General features: G+C 46.7%; 1 long non-coding RNA gene across 1 annotated transcript in view; it reads right to left on the bottom strand.

The window, feature by feature from the left end:
• The window catches only part of LOC134164908 (uncharacterized), a 90,470-nt gene extending 69,077 nt beyond the window's left edge, over window positions 1-21,393 (bottom strand). Inside the window, exon 1 of the long non-coding RNA XR_009965307.1 lies at window positions 21,241-21,393. This is a non-coding gene — a long non-coding RNA (uncharacterized LOC134164908). The remainder of the gene's footprint in view (window positions 1-21,240) is intronic.
• Between the last annotated feature and the right edge of the window lie 254 nt (window positions 21,394-21,647).

Below are 21,647 nucleotides of genomic sequence, written 5' to 3'. Positions count from 1 at the left end.
AAACCTCAGTCACACAGTGATAAGTTCCTATTGAAGAACAAGGATGTCAGTGAAATCCCAGCAAAGAGCCAGCTTCAGCCTCCCCTTTGTCCTTGAGAAAATGCCATGCTACCGACGTGGCCATAGTGGTTGCAAGCTTTGAGTACTATACGTAGCAAGAACAGATGTCCCAGAACAAAGACCACAGGCAGTGGGAAGAACTTAGGATGGCATTACACTCTAAACAGAGTACTAACCACTGCTGGATTTGAACTGCTACTTGGAGACCTTTTTAAGGCATCAAAAAAGCACTTAAAAGCAAAAGGCACTTAAAAACATATGAAAATCATCTGGTCATAATGCCCCCCTTTTTATGGCGTTTATGTTATAGCAAGCACAGAACCACAGCAAGGAACTCAAATCCTGCCTGCAACTTAGTTCTGATGTGCAGCTCGACCTCAACTTTAACCAGCTGCGCAGAGCAATAACGTGCTGCCTTGAACACAGCCTCATCAGCTCTGAAAACCTGCTATGTCCAAAAGACCAGCACATACCCATGTGGAAGAGCCAGCTTCTGTCCCAGAAGCCCAGTAGCTATAACGCTCCAGCATCAGTTTGGAAGGATCAGTGTGATGGTGTCTGCAGCGCTGGATCTGGTCTCCCTGTGCAGCTTGCATCAGACCCTACCAATATAGCTTAGAGATGGGAGAAATCTGTCAGGTTCCTTCCAGGGTTAACAACTCGGGCTGTTTAAAATACACATTCCATGCCTAGCATGAATTTGGCTGCTTTCAGGCTCCCACTCTTGGGTCTTGCTATGCTTTTGTCAGTTTAAATACTCCGCTATGATCAGAACCATCCTCCCCACGTGGGCACTGATAAACCACGGCCAAGTTACCTTTAGAAGGATTTCCTTCTTCTAATGAAGGTAACAGGGACTAAATCACACCAGGGCTTCTTCCATGGTGAAGCTAACTTTAACAGAGAAGGTTTTCAAAGGCACAAAGGACCATTTAAACGCTCATTTCCCACTGAAAATCACTGGGCTCCCAGGTGTCTTCCTCCATTTGCAAAGCTTTGGAAGCCTCCTCCTCTGTCTTGGACCCCATTAATGGAAAATAATGAAATGCAATTTAAAGCTGGAGTCTCGGAGAGGCGATTCAACCACCAGCCCTGACTGCCACAGTTGTCAGGAAATTAGAAAGAAAAGAAACACAAAATCACCCTTTTCCGTTCCCTTTAATTATGCCAGGATGGTTCTTTCCCTCCAATAAGCGATTCTGAGAGCCCTTCCCATCAAGGAAGTGAAAGAAAGGAGAAGGGAGGGCAAACCAGGACATCCCTAGCACTTCAGCAACGTTTGCCAGGACACAGAGGAGTCTATTAGTGCATATCTGCATCCAGCAATGAACACACGCTACAGAGAAAGGAAGACAAGAGAACCAAAGAGGTTTCTCCTCTGACCAGGGAAATCCATCTTCTACAAGCTTGGATAAGTTGCTTAACTTCTCCATGCCCGTGATTCCCATCTATACTGTTGGTTAAAGAGCATTTTAATTTTGAGAGCAGACAATAGGAACCTCAGCATTAGCTGAGATGGAGTTTGTATTTAAAACTCGGGTCCCATCAAGCCTCTTCGCTAAGTAGGGTTTCACTCACTGAAACCCTCTAGGGACAAAGCACAATTATCTCAAACCTCAGAACCCTAAACCCAGTCATTCATAGAATCCCAGCCTGGTTTGTGTTGGAAGGGACCTTAAAGCCCATGCAGTTCCAACCCCCTGCCATGGGCAAGGACATCTTCCACTAGAGCAGCTTGCTCCAAGTTGGAGATCTTCAATGGCTGCAACTGCCTACAAGTCCATTGAGAGGATCAAGCTTTTCTTTCTAGTTCTTTGGGTGTTTTCCTCCATTGGTTGTCTAAGGTCTGGGCCCTATTCTAGTTAACAAAGGGGGGAAAAAAGCCCTCCTACTCCACAAGAAAAATGGACTCAATTACACAGCACAGTCCCAATGCCTCCGGCGCTCTTTGGTTTAATCTTCACGGTTGTCCATTTTTGATGGAGGATTTGTGCTGATTTCATGGTGGCTGCTTGGAGGAAAGTCACCCACTTCATGGTTATTTCATAGCCGGGGGCCGGGGGGCAAGTGGTGAACAATGATTTAATTAGGCTTCTGTAATAACATCTCAAGTGGCTGCCTCGATGTATTAGCATGGAAGGATCTCAATTACTCTATTTCCTTGAATTCCGCGACTTTCATGCCAATGGAAACGGAGAAAAGACATCAGAAATTAAACTAGAAACTCTTTGCCCACAGAAGGCGTATGACATCCATAGAGCAATCAGTGCTTCCTCTCATTGCAGCCAGGTCCACGTGCAAAATCTGTGTTCAGATCTAATCAGAGCAAACATCTGTACTGGAGACCAGGCTGCCGGATGGAGCCCATCATTAAGAACACAACCCTGAAGAAAGGAATCTCCTGATGCATGGATCAGTGAAGACAACCGAGACTGCAGACTGAGGAAAAGGTCAACCAAAAGCTTGTGGCATCCCCTCAGTCTTGACTTCAGACACCATCTCCCAAAATCCCATCAAGTACCTGTGTTCTACCACCACAGCTCCATAAACCAGTGTATTTTGCCTGTGAACGTCAGGAGATGGCACATGCCCAACTGAGCAAGTCTTGATGATCCATCTCGTCCATAGGACTGGGTCAGACTGTTTATGGATGTGTTACTGTTGACATAAATAAACCATAAATAGACCCCACAGAAAAACCCAGTCAGCAGTGTCTGCCTTCTAGTTCCTCACTAGAGTGTCAAAGCTAATCTCATCTTACTGTACAATCCCCCCATCTGTTCCAACCTCTCATTTCAATATGAATTGAAATAAATGTAACTCCTGAAAATCTAAAAACCATCCCAGATTTCCAAGCTCCTTTGTCTCGGAGCAGGTTTCAAACGCTCCTGTTGTCCATTACAGCTGAAATACTTCAACCATCACCTCATTACGTATAGAGTAATAGCAAAAAGAGTGCAACGAGGGCCATAATTGGACTGGAGAAATGGAGCAGAAGTCCTGGGGGGAGATTTGCAATGCTTCAGGCTATAAAAAACACCTCTATTTTTGCAGCTGAGTACACAAATTCCCATTAGATTCAAAAGGAGCTTTGGGTGCCCGGAGTCTTTTCATCTCGGCCCATTTGAAGCTTTAAATACCCATCTTTCATCCCTGCCACCGGTGAGTTGAATGACACAGTTGGCCCCTGAGTTCTTAGCTATCCCAGGGTGAAGCTTTCAGAGATGTCAGTTCAGAGATGTCAAAGGGATGCAGACAACCCCAAGATGCTCTGAAGGGGTCTGATGTGGAAAGCGCTCTGTCTCTATAGTGAGGACTGTTGTGGAAACTGGTTTCTTCCGTAAGCCACCTGTGCCAGGCAGCACTCTCATCCCAGATGCAGATCCCTCTCTCCCATTCCCATTCCTGTAACACTGTTCAAAACCCTCCCATGTAACATACTCAGCTCAGGTATTTACTGCTGGGCAGACTCCTGAGCACTCCCCACCAGTAGCACAACACAAGCAATGCAGTGCTGCGTCCCTAAAAGCCAGCCCTAAGGGAACAGCCTAGTTCTGGAGGAACCAAACAAAGGAAAACCCATTTAAACCTCCATTGCCCTTCCCTGATTCCACACCCCAACCCCTCATCCTGCAGCCAGCTCCAAAAGGAGCAGATCTCTGCACTGATGTAAGTGGGAGGATGATCATTCCCCCAAACAACCCCACCAAGCTCTATTCTTCATTCTTGATGCTGACAAGCATGAAGGCTAATTGTTTAGAATCGCATTTCAAATGGCCCAGATGAGATAAGTGCCAGGAGATGGAGGTAAATCACACAACTGCTCACTTGCTGCCTCCCAGTTGAAATCAATAGCAATTCAGGGCTAATTAATATTTAGGAAATGCAAAACTTGTCATCTTAAATCAGGCTGAAACACAATAATCACATTAAGTGCTTACTTCAGCAAAACACCCCTGCAATGCTAAGCGTTAGTGAACTATGCGCGTATTTATCCACATAATTGACTCCTGCCTCTGACAGAACTCTATTACCCAGGAGTTAGAAGGAAATTTAACTCTGATCTGTGTGTTTGCACTCAAGGACTTCTGTTTGACTCCAGCTTATTTGCAGTGGCAGAGCTGAAGGGCTACATTTTGCTCCCGACGTAATACCACGAAGTCGAGCAACAAATGTGACATTTAAGCTTTTCACGTGATGACCTTCCATTCATAGCCTGGAAAGTTTTCATCCTGTTCTACTTCAGTTTCATTTCCAGGCATCCTTTAAATAACGATGCTACTCGGTGCTTTAGAAGATGGTAGGAATTACTAATGCAAACAGCCAACTACAGTCCCTCTTTTCCTACACAAGAAAGCATCCTTGCTATGATTTGGTACCTCAGTTTTCATTGAACCACAGACTCCCAGACTCATTTGGGTTGGAAAGGACCTTAAGATCATCCAGTTCCATCCCCCTGCCATGGGCAGAGCCACAGTACGCATTGCAATACGCTGTGCCACTGACATGCAAACTTCAGCTTGTTCTGCACACCTTCCTGATGTTAGAGAAGCTGCATGGGGTAAAACCAAAAGCATTTCAGACTTAGGCAGTAATTGACTGTTTGACCATCGCCTTCTGCACAGGCCATAGCTCTGGAACCCCAATGCCCCTCCATATGCGCAGGGTGGATGGCAGCTCTTGTGCAAATGCCTTCAAAAGCCACAGGTCATGGAACAGCCTGACCCAGCCGAGAGCTGAACAATGCCTCTTGGAGAAGCCAGACTAAAACCCCCCTCTTTAACAACCTCTCTGCTGTAGCAGGAGGAAGTGCCATCACACAAAGGGTTTGCTGTGGGGCTCACAGCAGGCTGGGACCTCTGTTTGCAGGCAGCAGAGGTCTGTGCTTAGGCAGCTCCAAGGGGATTTTTCCATTCTCTTCCCGTAAGTGATCTGAAAACCTGCTTCTCTCTTCCCCCAGCACAAAGCTTGGACCTTTCCCTGCTGCTCCTTTCAATTCTATGACCCCTTTAAATACTGGACAAGCTCACGAGGTGTTTGCTTTGCCTGCCCTAATACACTGGTATGAAAACGCTCCCATTGCCTGCTCGGCACCTTTCAACACGAACCAAGCCCAACCAAGCTCATCACACACGTTGGATTGAAAGCCCAGTCCAGCAGACATCACTCCGAGCTTCACCATAGTCAGGATGGAGCAGAGCAAACGTACGAGACTCAGCACACACGAGTTCACAGCTGAAAGGCAGTGCCTTGAACTGCATCAGGAAGCAAACCAGAAACTCATGTTGGTTATAGCCATGCAAAGAAACGGTATTGGAATCAATAGGACTCCTTCTGCAGACGCAGTGAGTGCTGAACCAGATCTTGAAGCCAGTTTCTGAGTGTTTCCAATGAAATAACCTGGCCGTAGAGGTCAGGAAGTTGAGAGCAGCCTCAAATTCACCATTCCCAGGTACTGATGTTAAGGAATAAACAGATGCCAGCTCTTGGATGAAGGGAACCCCCTTTGCAAGAGAAACGTGTGCTGGCAGGTACTGGGGAGCACTGGGAGCTGGTGTGGTGAAGAGGAGCACACAACAGGGGATAGCACGATGAGGCTGACAGCCTCAGTGCTAGCAATACCGGGCAAAACAGCATCAGGGATTCCTTGTCCAGCTCCAGTGCTCTGAGACAAGCCAACTGCAACAGAACTGCTCCCCATCCCTGCTCGAGGAAATCAAATAAAAGATAGGGAGCTGGGTTTTTATTGCTCAGCGGGGAAACAGAGATAAGGTTCATGCACAAAGCCAGAGTGACACTCTGCTGCACTGGACAACAGAAATCCATGCTTCAGATCCCTTTGAGAGACCACCCCATGAGGACAAAGCTTTTGATGGCTGCTCCAGCCCACATCAGTGCTGCTCCTTTGTCGAGCAACAGCAGGGCTGTGCTGCACTATTGCAGGGACAAAGACCTCCCCTTTGAATCCTGGAATGGTTTGGGTTGGAAAGGACCTTAAAGCTCATCCAGTCCCAACCCCTGCCACAGGCAGGGACCCCTTCCACTGGAGCAGCTTGCTCCAAGCCCCTGTGTCCAACCTGGCCTTGAGCACTGCCAGGGATGGGGCAGCCACAGCTTCTCTGGGCACCCTGTGCCAGCGCCTCAGCACCCTCACAGGGAACAACTTGTGCCTAAGATCTTTTTCCCATCCTAATACACTCATGTTTGGTTTCCATATCAATAAGCAGCAGAAAAGACTCTCGCAGGGTTGCAAACAGGGCCTGGGAAAGCTCATTAAAGGCAGAGCCCTGTGAAGTCATTATTATGTATATGTCAATTCTGCAAAGAAACAAATGCCATTCGTGCTCTCCAGGTAATCAATACACACCTCATATCTAGCCACAACAGGGAGCAAAAACCGATGTGGGGGGGGATGACACTCAACAAACCACGCACACCTTCAGGAAGTCTAAGTACTCAGACTCCCTGATTTCCATCCTCTCCCTGTTTGAGTCATTAGGAGACATTTTGTACTGTTCTCAGCCACAAAGACTTGCCGCAGGCCAGGATTAATGAGTCTGACTTGCATGGACTCAGCTGCACCCAGAGCAGAAACACCACAGCTCCAGCCTCAAAGTTCCAGCCAATGCACGAATCAAAGCTCTTGGCAATGGAATTGAGGACCAGACCCATGACGAGACCAGAGCTACCAAGGGCCCCATCATTTATTTCTGGCTCTCAGCAGCTCGCTGTGTGACCCTGTGTAAATAGCTCTCTTGCTTTCATTCTGCACTTCACAGCAGGCTGAACCACCACACTCCTTGCTTGCACTCACCTACCTACGTGTGCGTGTGTATAAAAGCCCCAAATTATGTGTATCTCTACGTAAGCCTGTGCTGAATTAAATGCACATAACAAAGGGGGCCATGATGTTGATAATGGAAAATTACACTAAGTGCTTGTTCACTTTACAACATCCATTCCAAAACAACCCCACCAAGCCAAGCTGTCAGCCCTGTTTGCTGCAGATTCCCATTCAAGTGTTGTGGCAGTGGCTATGAACAGGTACACACGCAATGTGCTTAACAGATCCTACCAATAACCCTTGTGCTTTTAACTACACAGGCCTGCATTGGAACACAAGCAGTTCTTTATTTGATGGGTTCTGGTGTTTGCAAATCAAAACCTCTCACTCAATTTAGCAGTAAAGCAAACGCGGTTGGCTCCATCCCAATAAAAGTTCCTGCCAAATAAGTGGAGCTGCCTATTCACTCCATCCCTCTCCTTTTTAAGAATCAAACCCCACCTATAAAGGTAATTAAACCGAATTAGTTTGATTATAAACACAACATCATTCCATGCTGGATCTCAGATGAGCTCAAGACAAAGCCCCCTTACACAGTAACCTCCTTGTTCCACACACCTATATGCTTGGTTAAGTGGCTCCATATGCTTAATGGAGAAGAAATCTAATTACCTTCATTTACTCTCCATCCAAAAGTAGAAGGGTAAACTATATGTTTAATTATAAACTTTCCACTTTGAGCAGCTATAATTAATGAGTCAAGGAATCATGCAATATGCCTCGAGCAACCTTTATTACTCCTGAGGTACCCGAGCACCACTTGCAGTTTAGAGCAAGTCACTTCCTATTAGTATTAGGAGCCAAAGTGCCTACCTAAGGCATTAATCATGGAGTGCTGCAGCTCTAAGACTTTTAATTACATACAGTGGGTATGCTACACATGGATTGCACACATAGGGCGATGTTAATAAATAGCCTTCCCGGGGCTATCAAGGGCCTTGGTTTGCTTTATTTCACATTGTGAGGTTTTATGCAGACCTAGGCAAGGTTGCTCGACAAATGAGGCTGTGATTCCCATCACTGGTCTAGCATAGGCTAGAACCGAGCTGTGAGTTGCTAATAGTGGAGTACAAGCAGTGCAGGAAGCAGGATGCTGATGGGCAATGAGGGAATCTCTGCCACTGACTTCAAACCAGCCTCTTCTCCCTGTGATAAAGCCTTGCCTCCCAGCCCCTTTGACAATGGATTCCTCTGGAAATACCTCCTCTGCCTCTCCCCAGGGTCTGAACTTAAATTCATGCACCATTTAACCCCTTATTTCAGATAAAACAACAAGTCAGCCAGCACAAAGATAATGGTGTCAAGCAAATTCAGACTCCCCCTGTGCTCCAAGGAAAACACTACAGGAGAGACTAGATGGCTTCCCAGATTCACCACTTTTTGTGCCTGGATGAATGGCTTTGCTGAGGTTATTTTTCTCCAGTGCAAGCAGAGCCGCTTCTTCTTGAGCACAGCTTGAAGGCTGACCTGCAAAGTTACCAGCATGAAGAAGAAAGTCCTTCACAAAGTACAAACAGAGCAGCCAGGAAAAGGGAGAGGAGAGGTGTTGAGATAATTACATGGTTTGTATTGGTGCCAAATGGGGAAAGTCAGGGTGATAATAGCTAGGCTTATTGCTTGGATGAGAAATAGAGCATCTTTGGTAGCCAGTTGGGTTTATCTTTGTACATACAAAACAAACATGACCGGAAAAAAGAATCTGCAGGAAAAATCAGTTCAATATTTTCCTTAGTAAAATCAAACAAAACCATAATAAACCCCCCTCTGCAGTGCATATTCCCCAAGATCCTCATCTGTTTTCCACACATTTCCCCTTTAAGCACTTATCCCATTTCCTCTTCCAAACCCATAGAAAACAGTGCAAGCGCTTCCCAGGCACAGCCTGCCTGCTGGCTCTCCATGAAGACTGGCCAGGTTTTCATTGCCCTGAGCTGCACTGATTGCAACAAGGCTTCCAAGGATGAGGACCGTGGTCCACGGTGCCTCTGCCATGCTCTCCTAGGTGATGCTCCAGAGCCATGTTTGGGGTGCAAGTGTTCTGTTGCTTTCTTGCTTTCCTTACTGGGTTGTGGTTGCCCTACACAAACTCTGCACTAAATGAATGGCAGAGTGCACCAAGCATCCAACCGGGAACCATGAAATGTGTGCTCCAGCTTCACCTGCAGATGGTGAAATGGGTGGAAAAGGAGTTTCCAGGGTTGTAAGAACCACCAGTACCTACCCGCACCTGAGCACAAGCTGCCTATGAACATGAGACACGAGCTCTTAAAGATTCAAGCACAAGTCTCTCAATTTCCTTTTTAAACTGGTACAAAGGTGTTATTAGTTGCAATATTTATACCCTGCTGCTCCTCCTTGCCCAAGGCTGCTGAAACTTTCATTCCAGACAGTAAAAGCAAGCAGTTCTGTAAACTGGGAGAGCATGCTCCACAAAGGGGGGGGGGGGGCTAAATCTCAGCTCTTGTTAGATGCTCAGCATAGGTGTACATGCAATTCTTCTACCCTCAACAGGCCCTTGAACAAGAAAGCTGTGAAAGAACAGTCAATCAGCATTCACTCAACTGTGATCTGCCTATAGGCTGCCCTAGGAGCAGCTGTAACTGTAAAAGCCTCCCCTTTGAAAGGCAGTGGGTAAGTCCCTTTGTTCCTCAAGCGCATCATGCATTATTCTGAGGTTCATGACAAATGCCTCTGAAGAAAAGGTCTCCAGAAAGCCCTGTCACACTGACTATGCTCTGAAGAGCTCTTCAACGATTCATACAGCCCTGCAAAGCGTCTTCCAGCCTGCCTTTACATACATGTTACTTGAGGCCACCCACTTTGTTTCAAGTGCATTAGCAGTTCCTCAGGTTTTAGGTGCATTCATTACATATAGTCCCCTCAAACTGAGGAGGGGTTGAGGGACACGGTATCATTACAGCTGCCAGCAGCAAATCTGCACCAGTTATACCTGCTCCCAATAGGGAAATTAAGATACTCCCCTGGTCATCACAACCACGGGACCCAAATCCTCCTGTGAAAAGGATTTTGTCCCTCTTTTAGGGCTTGCAAGAAAAGAACTCAGTGACTTACCCAACATCACAGAAGAAAGCTGCTGGAACAGCATCTCAGATTTAGGATAGTCCCTCAGATGCTTTGTAACATGAATGAAGAAAACGAATAGAAAGGAAATAAACTAAGAAACTTTCTGTAACTTCTCCCTTTTGGACTGCCTCAGGGTACCTCTGCAGTAGCTAAAACCTCTTTTGTCCTCACTACTTTGATGCACTTGGACACCAATGAGTTTTCAACAGGAGCTCACTGACCCACACATCTCCTCTCAGTGAGATGCTCCTGCATTAACAGCCCCAAAACCACCCTGACTCCCCTTTTCCTTCTTTATGTGCTCAGCTGTCTTTGCTCTCAGCTCATTACTACGAGTGGTGTCCCTCAGGGATCGGTGTTGGGACCGCTCTTGTTCAACATCTTCATCGCTGCCATGGACAGTGGGATTGAGCGCGCCCTCAGCAAGTTTGCCGATGACACCGAGCTGTGTGGTTCGGTTGATACCCTGGAGGGAAGGAATGCCACCCAGAGGGACCTCGACACACTTGTGAGGTGGGCTGATGCCAACCTCATGGAGTTTAACCATGCCAAGTGCAAGGTCCTACACCTGGGTGGGAGCAATCCCAGGCACAGCTACGGGTTGGGCAGAGAAGAGATTCAGAGCAGCCCAAGGAGAAGGACTTGGGGGTGTTGGTGGATGAGAAAATGAACATGAGCCGGCTTCAGTGTGCACTCGCAGCCCAGAAACCAACCGTGTCCTGGGCTGCATCAAAAGGAGCGTGACCAGCAGGGCGAAGGAGGTGATCCTGCCCCTCTGCTCTGCTCTCGTGAGACCTCACCTGGAGCATTGTGTGCAGTTCTGGTGTCCTCAGCATAAAAAGGACATGGAACTGTTGGAACAAGTCCAGAGGAGGCCATGAGGATGGTCAAGGGCTGGAGCAGCTCCTGTATGGAGCCAGGCTGAGGAAGTTGGGGCTGTTGAGTGTGGAGAAGAGAAGCTGCGTGGAGACCTCAGAGCAGCCTTCCAGTGTCTGAAGGGGGCCTATAGGGATGCTGGAGAGGGGCTCTTCACTAGGGACTGTAGTAATAGGACAAGGGGTAATGGGTTAAAACTTAAACAGGGGAAGTTTAGATTGGATCTAAGGAGGGAATTCTTTCCTGTTAGGGTGGTGAGGCACTGGAATGGGTTGCCCAGGGAGGCTGTGAATGCTCCATCCCTGGCAGTGTTCAAGACCAGGTTGGACAAAGCCTTGGGTGAGATGGTTTAGTGTGAGGTGTCCCTGCCCATGGCAGGGGCGTTGGAACTGGATGAACTTAAGGTCCTTTCCAACCCAAACTATTCTATGATTCTATGAGTGTGCAGCTGTGAGAGCTTTCCTATGAGGAAGCAGCAGGACAGAGGTCCCGTTTGCAGGATCGGGTGCCTTTTACAGCGAGAGCATCCCGACAGGCAACTGGTTTATAGCTGCAATACACAGTAATTCAGATAATAACTCTCAGGGAAGACTTAGTGCCAGGAAAAATGAGTGCCACTGGCACAAAGTAAAGGAATCAGCTAAGGAAGATGTTTTGCAGGTGATTTTTACGAGGTGGGGAGTCCGGAGAAGCCCATTAAAGACAACAGGAGTGTGTGTCTTTACTAACACGCCTGAAATCCAGCTTTCCATGTCAGAGCCTTTTACTGGCTAGCAATGTGTTCCAAGTGCAGTGTAACCCTGCTGACTTCAGCTTGCCCTTTACAAGGAAAGCTGTGCTGGCTGTAATGCTGGAATATCAGCTTGCTCCTACACTGACCCCCTTTGCTTTCTGCTCTTGGGCAGACAAGCTGTCACTGTCCCTGTACTCCAATGCACTGCTCACCCCAATTGTTTGAGTGCTGAGATTCTGTACTACAACAATGGTCTCAGTCACCCACTGTGCTGTCATTTACTGTGGGATCTTATGGCTTTTATAGCTTCATTTTGAGTACTTGGAAGCTCCACGCTGCTTTTCCTGTCAGTCAGTGCATTACTGGAGTTAGAAATCTCAAGCACATCAACTCAGAGATGGTCCCAATTCCAAAAAAAAGCTGGAAAAATGAGACATCTAAATAAGAGAGTGAAAAAGGATTCTTCAGCCTGGAGAAGAGAAGGCTCCTGAAGGGGAGAGTTTAGAGCAGCTCCAGTGCCTGAAGGGGCTGCAGGAAACCTGGAGAGGGGCTTGGGACAAGGGCCTGTAGGGACAGGCCAAGGGGAATGGCTTTAACCTGCCCGAGGGGAGACTGAGATGAGCTCTTAGGCAGAAGCTCTTCCCTGTGAGGGTGCTGAGGCGCTGGCACAGGGTGCCCAGAGAAGCTGTGGCTGCCCCATCCCTGGCAGTGTTCAAGGCCAGGTTGGACACAGGGGCTTGGAGCAAGCTGCTCTAGTGGAAGGGGTCCCTGCCCGTGGCAGGGGTTGGAGCTGGAGGAGCTTTAAGCTCCCTTCCAACCCAAAGCAGGCTGGGGTTCTACGATACAATTCTATGATTCTCCTCACTTGACAGGACTGAAAGGCTCAGGTGAAGTCACCATGAGTCGTGCGAGAGAGCCAAGGGTAGAGCTCAAATCCCCACTGGTCTAGGTCATTACATCACCTGAAAACCCCTACAATGGGACGGGGTCCTTGTAAAACTGGTACAGCAAAACCAACAGAGTTACCTGAGAAAGAGAAACCCCAAAGGACTGCATCCAGTGTTCCATTTGCATGGCAACGTGCACTTACTTCAGTGGGGCCCATTTCAGTGTAAACCTGTGGAACTCCTCTGAAATCCATCAGGTTGTCATCAGCTGAGCTCCCTCAAACGCTCCTTTTCCCACCCTCAGGAAGAGACCTCCATAATGACTGTCTATAAATGTAAAATAGCATCTACCTGCTAATTATTACTACATTTGATTGCCTATAAGCAGCTACAGTTATATTTGTCCTTCTTGATGTAAAGGGGGGGGGAAATCAGAACATCAATTTGAGGCACAGTTCTTCTGGCTAAATTTAACAGGAACTTTAAATAAGGCAGGTTTCAGAGAGAATCACGACCATTCCTTAGATAGCTGAGATTACTTTTGGCCTTCATTAACTATTTCTGATATTTAGCAAGGGGGGGAAAGAAAGTATGATGGCGATTCTCTAATGTATTCAGCATACGCTCTGCCTTCAAAACAAGCGGTGCTTCACAATGATGCTTAAAGCACTTCTCCTCAAAGTTTACCCATTCCAAGCAGGATCAGGACTCCCCCTGGCTTACTAACCCTAGTGATTGGTGATGGAAGAGGTAGCTCTTGTTCCACACAACACGCTGGTTAATTATACACCCATAAACCAGTCGTGATTTGCACTGAGTTGATGAAGCTGCGAGGCCAAAAGAGACCAAGATTCACTCCCAGCCCTGATTTTCCTCAGTGGCCAAGCCTGAAATGAGACAACTTCTGATCCCCAATGGAGGGCCAGGAAAATCCATCCAAGCAACAGTCCGTGAGATGGCCACGTTCTCGTTTTGCTGTTCCCCAGCTGGTGGTTGGTGCTATACAAAAAGACGATGGGAAGAATTACTGATGGCTTCTCTCCCTTTCTCTCCATCAGCATCTCCTGTTAAATCTGACCTAAATTCTTCATGGTCCATGAGATCTGTCTCAGTTGAACAAGAACACAAGAGTGAGCCATCTCAGGCACACGTTGCTGATAAAACCGGCGTAGCTGATAGGTGATTAAATGCCAGTCACAGTAACATGGTTTGTTGAAGGCAGGTGTCTTTGTGAACCTTATTCTATATGATCCCCAGAACTGTTTAAAGTGGTGGAAACGTTGCCTGGGAGCTACAGAGAAGCTGATTTGTGTTCCAGAATAAAAGGAACAGATTAAATGATGCCCTGGTTGATTTTCCTGCTCATTCACAATCATTCTAAACACAGAAGAATGAAGCAAATAAATGGACAGCGAACATAGAGGAGATGAGAGCTCACTCTGCATCCTATCTGTGGGCATGAATAGAGAGAAAAGGAATTTGGGCTGGAATGGGATAGGCTTTATTTCAATGGGCTGTGCTGCAAAACCTGGAATGGGGCCAGGATGTTGCAGCAAAGTGTTCCAAACTCAACCCACCAGTGCTAGAGAAGCCTTGGTCATATGTGTTTAGGTGAGTGGATCTCCTTGATTCTGCCTGAAGGTAACACATCAGAAGAGAAGGAGGGTCTGAAGTTATTGGGCTCAGACATATCACACTCAGACACACCACCTGAGCTTAAAAGCCTAACATAGCCCACCAAACAGCCACCCAGCGCAGCTATATATCCTTTACACACATAAAACAGAGATGTCCTTTGTAGCAGGAGACTAACTCACTAAGTGTCTGAGAGTAACTCCCCATCTCTTAATGAGCGCAGTAACCTCTTCTTCCACCACACTGACTTCATTGTCTAAGGGGACAGTTTCTTGGTGCAAGGATTTAGCACAGATTTCCACAGCTTTACTTCATACTGAGCCAAGACTTGATGTGATCTTGGAGTTTTCTCCATCCCCTCTGTCACCATTTTGGGGTCTATAGGCAGGAATTCAGTTTTCCCCCTTCACCTCATATCTGAGCTAAAGATGATGCACACAGCATTTACTGACTATAGAATCTCATTCTACAGACATTTATTAATGGCAGAGTCCCATGTGAGTGCTAGCCACCTCGGTGCTAGGCTTTTCATGCTTGCATTCATTTAACCAGGGCCAGAGATTAATTCCCTCTGCATTATCATTGCAGTGGTGACCTGCTGTAAATGTTGAGTTATGGCCCAACTTATCACAAGCTACTGTTGCTGTTCATCATACCTAGCAATAATTCTCAGGTTTGCTCCATAGCTCAAAATGGAGAAGCTCTGAGGTTCCTACAGTAAATCTTGCAAGATATTGTCTGTTAGCATTTAATGCATGTCACCATGGTGTAGTAAATAATTCCTTCTGTGAGAAAACTACAACTTACCCCATTTCACTATCCTTTGAGCACTGGCAAAGACAGAAACAATCCAACTTGCACATTAAATGCCTATGAGATCTTAAGGAAGTAATGACTGTGTCCAGTTAGCATCCTCCATCTCACATGCACTAGCACTGAGTGATGGTCAGCTAGAAAGTATGTGTTACTCAGCACTGGAGAGGTAAGAATCACCACACTGGTTCTTACTAATAGTTTATGGTGATGTGTTTGGTGGCTTTTATATCCTGTCAGGGGAAAAATAAGCTGCAAGAGGAAGCATGACTAAGCCTTTTGTGTAAACTGTCAAGAGACAGAAAGCAGGAATAATGTGAAGACTATGCCACAAGAGGGATGGTCGCTCCCAAGCAGGATGCTCTTGGTCATAGCACAAGCTACTCCCTGTTCCTCCTACTCCCCTGTCATAGTATCCTAGAATCCCAGACTGGTTTGGGTTGGAAAGAACCTTAAGATCATCCAGTTCCAACCCCACTGCCATAGGTAGGGACACCACACACTAAGACCATGTCATCCAAGTCCCAGGAAGCCACTGCTCAGTGATGCAGAACTCGATTTTGGGTCTTTCCAGGCTGATGATTGAACCAAACCCAGTATTTTCAGTAAATCCCAGGCTAGAATAGGGCAGGATCACTATCCCACTCTCTTCTCCCTGGACAGCTGTTTCAAATGTGTCTTTTCCAAGGCTCCCAGTGCTTCCCTTCCCTATCTATTTCAATGGAACCCATCCCCGTGTGCTGTGCATTCTGCCTTACACAGTCATCTTCACTGCCTGATGCTATATACTACAATGAACATTTTTACAGCCTGAAAGTCATCATCTTAATGACTTTACAAAGCTTAATAGCTATCATAACATATACCTTAAATGGCTGCTTTGGGGAGATATGGCTTCATCATTTTCACTTCAGAACCCAATCACCCCCTCCCAAATAAAACAATACCATTTTATTCAACTGATTATTTGCTTCGATGATGAGTTTGCCATGACATTTTCATATGTGCATTTCCCTCTTCAAACACCACTGCAGGGATGTACTGAATTATTTACACCCCAGACATAAAAGCTTACCCAACACCTTACAGGCTCTGATTCCCCATCATTGTGGAAGTGACCAGTTCGGCCTCTGAGTGGCAATATGAGATGCTATTTAGGCAGAACATCCAATTCAAGCCATTTCTCTGCTCTGCTCCGCTCCCCTCACATTTCCACAGCGTCCAGAACTGTTGCATCAAACAGCTCTTCTGGCACCCACTTATGCACCTACTGCCTGTGGTTTTGTGTGATCACTGTTTGAGACCAGCAAAACTCTTTGCCTTTACAACCTCCTGTGACAGGGAGTGCCAGAAAAGCACAGCCCTCAGAGGAAGGAGCTATTAACTGGTTTAAATCAATCTCCTAACTTTATCTAGTGATGGAAGCTGCACCCTAAGCACACAGATTTCAAGCTGGCTTGCTGTGAACTCCCCCTGTAACTTGAGTTTATGAAGAGCTGGGGTCTTAGCAGATTCAAGCATTTAGTTATGCTGCCTTATTTTCCTCATAGCCGGTAAGAAGAGTACCCTGCAAGCATTTTAAAGCTGAGCTATCACTTCCTCTCTTATTTCAGAGAGAAAAATGAAAACCAATGGGACAGCACAGGACTGGAACTCACATACAATGCAAACACAGGCTGCAATCTAAGTGTGATTGGGAAGGTTTGAGGGAAGAATATTGCTGCTGAGATAGCAGCATCAACACTGAATTCAATAACTAAAGTCACAGAAAATGGGTATTTTGTAAGCAAAGTGAGGCTACAAAGGGCAGGAGGGAGCAGCACATAGTGGAACAAAACCAAGCATCAAAATCCCGCTCCAGCACATGCCCACGATGTGCATCTTCCTCTGCTTTGGGCTTTTGGTCCTTTAAAAACAGGATGAATATTGACTGCCCTGAACACGCACCAAATGACTATGCTGTGTGCTGCTTTTAGCCGAATCTCATCTCCTCAGGACGGTACTCCAGCAAGCTCCCATCCCGTATTTGAACATATGCTTGCTTCATTAGCGCTTACACTCACTTGGGAGAGAGACTGCATGAAATTGCTGTGAACACTGCAGAAGACGTATGCCAATGTAGATGGAAATCCTAATACCCTGCAGTGACAAATCACTGCTTTATTTGAATCTCAGAGCCCGTTATGATAGATTCGAACAATCCGATTTTTTGGATACCCAGGCACATCCAGACCTAATCATCCTAACTGGTAGTGAGAATTTTGCTGGAAGAATGTGTTAAGACTGATCACAGCACCCCAGAATGGTCTGGGTTGGAAGGGACCTTAAAGCTAATCCAGCTCCAACCCCTGCCACGGGCAGGGACCCCTTCCACTATAGCAGCTTGCTCCAAGCCCCTGTGTCCAACCTGGCCTTGAGCACTGCCAGGGATGGGGCAGCCACAGCTTCTCTGGGCACCCTGTGCCAGAGCCTCAGCACCCTCACATAAATCACTTCTTCCTTATCTCCAACCTGATCTTCCCCTGCTTCAGTCTGAACCCATCACCCCTTGTCCTATCCCTACAGTCCTTGATGAAGAGCCCCTCTCCAGAATCCTTGCAGCCCCCTTCAGACACTGGAAGCTCCCCTGAGGTCTCCACACAGCTCCTCTTTTCCAGCCCCAGTGTCCTCAGCCTGGCTCCAAATGGGAGCTGCACCAGCCCCTGAGCATCCTCATGGCCTCCTCTGGACCTGCTCCAAGTCCTTATGCTGGGGACCCCACCAGGCTGTGTGGGGGTCTCCCCAGAGCGCAGCAGAGGGGCAGGATCCCCTCCCTGAGCTGCTGCCCAGCACACAGGGGGGTTCTGGGCTCAAGTGCACACTGAAACCGGGTCATGGGGAGCTTCTCCTCCCCCAACACCCCCAAGCCCTTCTCCTCGGGCTGCTCTGACTCACTCCTCCACCCAACCTGCAGCTGGCTTTCAATAAGGAACCCTCATGGTAGGCAGCATACAAAGCAAGCAGCAGTGGCAGCCGATTCCCATCTTAAAGAGCTTGTGACCAGTATGAAAACGTCAGTGACAGGGGCAAAAGCAGAACCTAAAAATCAGGAAAAAAAAACAAAAGTCCCAAACTGGAGATACTTGGACCCTGCCCAGTATCCAGAAGTCTCTCTGCAGGCTTGGAATAAAGGAATAAAACCCCACGACACTGTCAACCTACAAAACGCTCCTGCTCTCAAGGCTGAACACTTGGGAAGAGACATGACTTCGTATGCTTAATAGCATCAAGTCTACCAAGAGAACACTGAGGCATCTAAAATGATACCAAATGTATCTCTAAGAAACCTCAGTACAGGGATGCTCAGAGCACATATGGACAAGCTGGACTTGCCCAAGACGAGAAAAGGAAACAGAAGAAAGAATGACTCCAGGCAAAGGACATCAGTGAGAAGCTTTCCCAAGGAATTCAATAGTTTTCCAGATAAAACATCCACCTCAAAACAAGCAAACCAGAGCAACGGAGTCAAGCTGAGCTCAATTCAAGAGGTACCTCAGTGCCTGCAAACCCATCTTCCTTGCCAGAAAACATCCCAGGTGGAGAACCCTCCGTAGCTCTAATTGAGAGCCAAAGGCCCCTGAGGTTACTTAGGCAGTTTCGAAAGCATTGCTTGAAGTGCTTTCTGGTGCCTTCTCATCCCATAATGCAACTGCCAGTCCCAAGTAAGCTTCCGAACCCTCTTGCAGTCACAGCTACGAGTTGCCAACAGAATTGGATGTTTGAGCCCCCTGCTCTCCCAACGCGCTCTGTTAGCACTGACCATGAAATCGCTCGCTGTGATTTGTTTGCATATATAGTGAAAAAATCAAGTGATGTTAGCCCAGATCTGGGAAGGAGGGGAGGGGGCAGAGAAAGGGGGAAATCTCAATCGCCTACAATGCCTAAACTAAGCAACCTGCTGCTTCACACTGCAGGGGCTCTTGTTCTTTCTCTACGCTTTGTCCCTATTTACAGTTCACAAAGCAACGAGCAGTAAAACAAGCTTAAATTTGAGTTAATGCAGCAGCAAGTTGACTCCAGATACAAGCAAAAAGGGCAGAGAATAGGTCAAAGAAATGGCATCACTGAATTTCAGTCTAAACCTATAAGACAAGAAGCTGATGCTGCTGTGCCTGACCCTTCTACGCTGCAGCATCCCTTCTACTCACTGGGTGTTTTTATATATACAGGGTGCAGATGATTGCTAGTGTAAATCAGTGTAGCTGCACTGACTTGTGTGGGATGACACCAACTGAGGGTCTGGCACAAACACCATCATGAGAAGCCAGGAATGACAAATACTAAGGAGAACAAAAGAATTCAATCCAGGAGAAAATGAGAAATCAGTATTCTTCATTATGAGCCCTGCTTGCCTCCACCACCTGATCGGTCCAAAGTGATGGAGAATAAATTCAGGTCTCAGCAGCCCTGCTGTACTGTAAATCCAGGCTGATAGCTCCACTGCACCCAGCAGGGTTGAGTTTATAGGTAGGAATGGTCCTAGCCAAGGACCGAACTGGTGGGACTTCATCACGCTGCTATGGCCTAAGTTCATCACTAAGCTCTGACTCTTAAAAACACCTACCGAGTGCTAACTAAACTGCTCGTGTGAGGAATATTTAGGAGGAGGAAGAGGAGGCAAGGAGCAAGGTGCAAACACTGAGCCAATGCAGCAGAGCCCTCACGAAATCTTGTATGTGCTACAGTGCTCTAGATGGGATGTTTTCCAGCTGCCTCCATCCCATGCATCCCCTACACCCAGAATTAAGCAGCGTTGTAGCTGTGAAGGTTAATAATTGACAATGGACAGAAAAGAGTATCTTAGCCATCGAGTTGGAAGTCAATGATGCTAAACACATAATTGTCCAGTACAGCTATATTTGTTCCAGGTATACTGCAGAACGTTTTCTCATGCCCAAGATATTACTCTCCTGTGCTGGCAGGAATATCTGAGCCAGATCAGCCTGCAAATGCTTCTTGAGGAAATTGGGTTTCTCCGCTCTATTAGGAGCATTTCATTTTTATGATTAAAATCAGAAAACAATATTCTACCCAGTTAAAGGGAAGCGTGCAGAAGACGACTTTCCTCTAACCAGGTTTCCAAATACTTATCTAAAGTGCTCTGGAAAGGCATTAATAAATAAGGATGAAAAATGAAAACTGCATAGCTAACATGTTTCATGAACTGCATTTGCTGTGAGTTATGGACAACATGCTTTAGAGGAATAATAGTAATAGTTCACACTTCAGCACAGCACCCTTCAGTGGAGAGACTCCCATATATCAACATACAAAGCTTTAATCAGAAAGGAAGGCATCAACTTCTCCATTACACAAAACCAGGTAAATCAAGGCAAAGACTAATAACCAGCCAACAGTTCAAACCACGGCAGACAAATTTCGGTGTAGACCCTTACTGACTGGAAATACTTGGATGTGTGCTCATGATCTACCCAAATCAAAGGGACATCAGGCTACAATTAAGCCTATACCTATGTGGTTGGAGTTTGTGTGTTCTGGAGATGATGGGCTGTTCCTTCACCAATTGACAGAGGGAAACCCAACTGATGGATGGAACAATCAAGACTATCACATTCCAGAAAGCAAGCTATATTGGAGGATGTCTACAGCAAAACAAGGAAGGAGTTCTGACAGATCCTAATGGTGTCCAGCCAACTGGTTCCTGCCATCATGATAGACGTCAGGTACCAAAATACTTGTGATTGTCTGGACCACAATGATCTAACCTAATGGTATACAGGGAGGCTTGGACCATATGAGGTCCCTCAGGCACCACGTTGCCAGCTGGACTTATCTCCGTCTGCATCTATGCAGCTAAGTCAGCTAAGAGCCAACACTGTGTGTGGCTGGTGACTCATTGAACACCCTGTGGGGAAGAAAACCAACGTTTTCACTCTAATCTGTGAGCTCAGGAAAAGTACACACAGAAAACGCAACACAACGGACAAATGGAAGGAACCAAGAGGCCTTTTCTTCAGCCCTAGGCTCCAGGGCTTTGCATCTTCTGGATCATAAAGAAGGGGAGAGCAGCAGATTCATGCAGGTTATAAAGGTCTAAAAATGTGCCACTTTGCTTGTGATGAAGGACAGGGAGAAGAAAGGAGAACAGCTCAATTCCGAGTTCAAAAAATCATAATAATAATGAAAGTCCTTGAGGCAAATAGGGGGGGAAAAAAGGAGGGGGAATTACTTGGCACACAGGGATATGCAGGAAGCTCTGAAAGACCTGGATAATGCACCATCAAAATACAACCCTTTTAAAAGAGTACCTTTTCTTCCCTGCTCAGGTTGTCGTCTTTTGTTCCATCTCATTTCAGTGCCCATCAATACATCTGCCTTTTCCCTTCTCAGCTGGATGGGGTTGACAGTAATCCAATTGGATCTAAGCCCAGATGCATTTCTTTCTTCTTTCCTTCTTTGTAATCTGTACGGAAAACAAAACGCACAAAAGCCTGGCATTACTTCCCATTCCAAGTCAACCTCTATTTCAAACCAAACCCCCGTGCTAACAGCGAGGGATAAATCCCAGGAAAATCATTACAGAAATTAAACAGATAAAAAGAAACCCCTTTCCCTCAATGCCTGTGCTCTTCTAGCACAGCAAGGCAACCCGACTCTGAACGTGTAGTCATCCAGTACGCACAAAAGAGGTCCGAGCCATCTTTAGCTGGTTAAT

Source organism: Pezoporus occidentalis, unplaced genomic scaffold (assembly GCF_034315485.1).
Source record: "Pezoporus occidentalis ecotype Australia unplaced genomic scaffold, CSIRO_AGI_Poc_V1 ctg228, whole genome shotgun sequence".
NCBI lineage: Eukaryota > Metazoa > Chordata > Aves > Psittaciformes > Psittacidae > Pezoporus > Pezoporus occidentalis.
Note: the sequence above shows the minus strand (reverse complement) of the source record. Positions and strands in the feature narration are given on the sequence as shown.